The sequence below is a fragment of the Oxyura jamaicensis genome, unplaced genomic scaffold, assembly GCF_011077185.1.
Source record: "Oxyura jamaicensis isolate SHBP4307 breed ruddy duck unplaced genomic scaffold, BPBGC_Ojam_1.0 oxyUn_random_OJ71775, whole genome shotgun sequence".
Classification (NCBI taxonomy): Eukaryota; Metazoa; Chordata; class Aves; order Anseriformes; family Anatidae; genus Oxyura; species Oxyura jamaicensis.
In genome coordinates this window covers 250,631-255,597 of record NW_023310688.1, presented here as the reverse complement: position 1 = coordinate 255,597, position 4,967 = coordinate 250,631, and the positions used below count along the sequence as shown (strand labels likewise).

At 39.9% G+C, this 4,967-nt stretch overlaps 1 pseudogene; it reads left to right on the top strand.

Moving 5' to 3' along the window:
- The first annotated feature begins 1,930 nt into the window (after positions 1 to 1,930).
- The window catches only part of LOC118159714, an 85,776-nt pseudogene continuing 82,739 nt past the window's right edge, over positions 1,931 to 4,967 (top strand).

Genomic DNA, 4,967 nt, shown 5'->3' with positions numbered 1-4,967 from the left:
GTTTAGCTGCCAGCCAGGTTAAACCTCAACAAAATAAATATAATTTTAGAGCTGTTCTAAATAGGACCCCTTCACATGTTCTTATAAAATCTATTGCCTACAGCTAAACCTTTCCTCTTGTTAACACTGAATGCTCCAATGGTTACTTTGTGAAGAATGCATTACATATTATTTTGCTGATGTGCACACTGAAGTGTAAATGATACCATAAAGGACAGAATATGTCTTGCCATTTTGTGCTTGTACACAGATGCCTCAAACTGGGCTGAATGAACCTTTTTGGGTTCTGTTCAGTCCAGAAGTAAGTGATCTGGTATGCATGAGTTCATGACTTCCCTGATATTCTGAGCTTGAAGTAAGTTTCTAGTACAATTTCTGTAAGAAAAAGTGTTTTTGCATTTTTGCAGAGACGTTACATTGTTTAGGAGGAAGGAATGTGGTATTGAGATATGCTTGCAGTGATAAGCTTACCAGACAACCTTGTAAAATGTAGACAACAACCAGACTCCTTAGTGCAATTAGGCGAAAATCACGGTGTCAAGTCAAGTCAGGTAAGGGAAGAAACATTAGCACTTCACAGAGTAAAAAAAAAAGTCAAAAGAAACTTGAAAAATAAGAGGCTGGCAGCTGAAAACCATGTATTGTCTGTGAAGCATCCGTCAGGTTGTGAACCTGGACTACCCAGTCAATGGGGAAACAGGGGAGGGTCCTGGTCATCAAGAGATAAAGTATATAAACTGTGCTATGTAACTAGTAGGCGTGCTCCTGCTTGCGGGACACCCGCCATTGCAATCACGAATAAAAATGCTACTTCACTGAGATCCTCGCCTGAGCCTGTGTTATTGGCTACAGAGTGTTTCTCACATATCCACTCCAAAATATTGTTAGTTATCATAAAGCAAAATTAGATGTAAATCAAGGATAATTTGAAAGCCAACCAAGCTTTAGTCAAGGTTTATGCCCCCTCATGAAAAATGAAAAAGAGATGATGAAGCCAGGCTGAGTTTTGAGTCTGTGGCAATGCAACTTTCAGAGCTCAGAGTCTTTTCAGAATAGCTTAGCCAGCCTTGCAGAAATGTTCTGAGAAATCAAACGAGTATTCAGCATCTAATTCTGCACCACCTGCTCGGCCTACCCAAATTAGCTTTTGGAAAGCACTTGAAAAACAGTCTAGCACTTCCTCCCTTTTAACAGCTGAACTGAAATTTCTAAAAACCACATACACACACACACACACACAAACAAACCCTAAGCGAAGTCCCAAACCTTGGCCTGAAAGTTTTTCCTCTAATCAATATTATTATGTAATGTATAAAATTATTGACTGACCTGCCTTTAATAGAAAGAGTGTGTGTGGATTTGCAAAGGGATGCTGAAACCCTGAGCTGCCCCATAGATCACCGCAATCCTTGGGCAAAGCACAAAAGAGAACAGTTGCAGCTGTACTGGGACATTCAGGTAGTGATGGTTTACCTTGGAGTCAGTGTAGACTTAGTTGCCTTTATTGAACAGTGAGTGTGAGATCATTTTCGTCTAACAGCCTACTTAAGATTTAGGTCCTTAGCCTCTTATCTTCAAGAGGTTCTCATGGTGTAAATAAGGATTTAAGCCTTCTGTGTTCTGTCACCTATTAGGGAGAAAATTGGACAGCATTATACCTATATAAACTCCTTGCAGCCAGCAGGGTTGTCAGGGTAATTTAACCCCTGCAGAACTCAGTCTGCAATGTGTATGTGAAAGTAGTTTTCCATACTCATTTGTAGCTCAGTGTAGCATGGTGTTATCCCCTCTCCTAATGAATCCAATGGGATGTGAAGTTATTTACCATGCAAAACTGCTTTCTCTGATAGGATTAGTCCCTGGTTTTCTGAAGTCTTGCATACATGTGTATATGTGGTGCTTTTTTGATGATTAAACCTGTCTGTTGCAGTGATCCCATATCACATCACTGTCATGACAGGCACAGAGTACGACTCCAGCACTGACAGCTGAGTGTATACATCATCATCATGGGCCAGAAAGTGCAGACAGAGAGGCTGTGGCTGGATCTCCCAGAAGGAAAAGATGAGTTTGCAGATGGCTCTTTAGAGAAATTCTCTGTCTGGGGCCTAGACGTTGGGGAGATCACAAAAGTGGAGGTACTTTGTGAATGCAGTGTGAGCATGGGGGACATATGAAACACATGGCCAAGGAGACTACGTGTTCCTGTTATACTTGGTGATGGAAAGGCACTTGGGTCTGAAATGAATGTAAATAGGGATGTGCTAATGAGATTTCACAAACCTGATATAAATACTCTTTATATCTGGCAAAACTGAAATCCTTGGGAGGCAGAAGATAATTCTGAAATATAAGGAAGTTGTAACATGTTGCAGTTTTGTCCCATCTCTGGCACTGTTTTTTCTTAGCCAAGCCCTGTTATTGACAGATGCAGTGAAGGTTCCCAGGATGCAGTCTTCTTTTACTCGAGTGGGCAGCCGAGCTCCACCACAATCGCTCTCTCACTCCTCCCCTCCTCAAAGAGGAAGGGGGAGAAAAGACAACACAAAGAGCTCGAGGTTTGAGATGAAAATGATTTAATTAAAGGGAAGGGGAATGGGGAGAAAAAGAAACAAAAGAAACAACAAGGCTGCGCGGAAGCACAGAGAGAAAGGAAAAAAAAGTGTGGGCTGCTGCAGGGAAAGGTGACTCCATCCCAGACAGACCCAACACAGTCAGTCTTTCTCCTGGTTGATTTTTATAGTACTTTCAGTTGAGTTTCATAAATTGCCTGCAGTGAAGAACACATCTTGTATCATTTTCTAGCTAAACATGAACATTGTTTTCACAGCTTGGAGGATCCAGGCTTAGAGAAGAAAATTAATCATTGTTCATAAGTAACTGTCCTGGTTTCAGCTAGGATAGAATTAATTTTCTTCCTAGTAGCTGGTAGGGTGCTATGTTTTGGATTTAGGATGAGAAGAATGTTGATAACACACTGATGTTTTAATTGTTGCAGTTAACGTGCACAAATGGATTTCAATACAGGAGCCATTTTTTCTGCTATGGCTTAGGGAGACAGAATTTACACACTCTCCATCACCAAGCCTAAACTTCACATGAATCTTCCAGACAGTTTGTGCATATCATTCTTGTTTCATATGGCAGTTCCATCTCTTGAATGCCTGCTTCATCCCCCAAGTGCTGAAAACAAGAGCATCTGAAGACTTAGTGATCCTATTTTATTTTTTCTCATTTTTATTTTATTTTATTTTTACACCATGCCATGGATTGCAATAAACCTATATATTGGTGTGCATACTTGTGTATTCAGACAGTGACAAGTGAAAGAAATATATAGAGAAATCCTAATTTAAAAATCTTTGCAGTTGTATGCCCTGTTGTAACAGATGATAGACTGAAGCACTCCCATTCATTTTCATTCAAGCAGTGGATTCTGACACTAGAAAAATCTCCATACTAAATTTGAGTTTATTATCAAGCCATTGATATTTTCTTAATGCACTCCAAGGGGTTATTATGAATATTAGAGGCATTTTCTATCTAGCCATCTCTAGGTCAAACTTGGAAAGTGAAGCCAGTGCATAAATCCTTCTCTTCCAGACTAAGTGCATGTGGAAACAACCTGGCAGAAAGCAGGAGAAAAAAGCCCATATAACCCGTCAGTGTCAGAGAGGGAGGTGGCTGGGGAAGGAAATAGGCAGGGATGCTACAAAAGGGACAGTGAGTAGGGTGAGGAAAGGATAGAGTAGGAGAATCTTGTGGTTTAACCTGGATGGCAGCTAAACACCACACAGCCGTTCGCTCACCCTCCCCCCTCCCTCTCTGGGATGGGGGAGAGAAACGGGAAAGTGAAGCCTGTGAGTTGAGATAAAGACAGTTTATTAAGACAGGATAATAATAATAATAATAATAATAATAATAATAAAGTGTACGAAACAAGTGATGCACAATGCAATTGCTCATCACCCGCTGACCGATACCCAGCCTATGCCCAAGCACCGCTAACCTCAGTGATCCCACCAGTCTGTTGCCTCATCTCTTGCTCATTTTTCCCTTCTAGTTGTAACCCCCAGGATCATGGCCGGAGGAGCCATCTGCACCTGGTTTTGTGTGGGAAAGGAATTTGCAGGTGGCTTTGCGCTGTTTCCCACGTCCTTGTATTAGAGATAATGAGGAAACAAGCTAGAGACAAGTGCATGGAGAAGCTAGACCAATTATAAGTTGTTATCGGCGCGTGCTGTAGTTAGTTGCCTATATATAGTCTGTGAGAACATGCAATAAAGGAGGACGATTATACTCACATCGAGGTTGCATCGTTACTCGGGACCATCTCCCTTTCCGACATCTGGTAGCAGAGGATGGTTACTCGCCAGATAGTCCAGCTCGACTGAGTTCTCCGATACTGCGGTAAGCAGCTAGAGGAGGGGATTGGGAAAATAAACGGCTGAGAGGAGTGCTGCTTGGCAGACAGGGGTCAGGGTCGTTCCCTACCTCTTAGGTAGGGAACAGATGAAAAAAAGAAATAAAGAAAAGAGAGAAAAAAAGAAAAAAAAAAGAAAATAGGCTAAGAAAGAAAAAAGAAAGAAAAATGAAAAAAAAAAGAAAAAAGAAAAAGAAAAAAATGAGACAAATAGAAAAGAAAAAGAGAAAAGAGAAGGAAAAAAGGGGAAAAAAGGAAAGAGAAAAAAAAGAGAAAAAAATAGAAAATAGGCTAAGAAAGAAAAGGAAAGAAAAAGGAAAAAAAAAGCAAAAGAAAAGCAAAAAGAAAAAAAGAGAAAGAAAAAAGGAAAGGAAAAAAAAAGAAAAAAGATAAAAAAGAAAAATAGAAATAAAGGAAAAAGAAAATAAAAAAGAAAAAAAGAAAAAAGGGAAAGAAAAAAGAGAAAAAAGAAAAAATGAAAGAAAAAAAAAGGAAAAAAAATAGAAAAAAAGGGGGAAAAAGGAAAAAAAGAGAAAAAGGGGAA